A 211-nucleotide genomic window follows, 5' to 3' on the forward strand; every position below is an offset into this window, starting at 1 on the left:
AAGGAAGGAAGCAGCAATAAAACGTTATATTATCAGAGAATTGTGTCTTAAAAGCTGTTTTTTTTCTTTTCATTTTTTTGTCAGAGATTGATATAAATGGCAAAACCTCCTCCAGGTATTACTGCCTCGGGACCTTTGATACGTTGAAAAATTGAACGTTATTTGTGCAATTGAGCGAAGATAAAAGAAGGATTAAAGTAGCGTTTTTTAT

This window comes from Penaeus monodon, chromosome 24 (genome assembly GCF_015228065.2).
Source record: "Penaeus monodon isolate SGIC_2016 chromosome 24, NSTDA_Pmon_1, whole genome shotgun sequence".
Lineage (NCBI taxonomy): Eukaryota > Metazoa > Arthropoda > Malacostraca > Decapoda > Penaeidae > Penaeus > Penaeus monodon.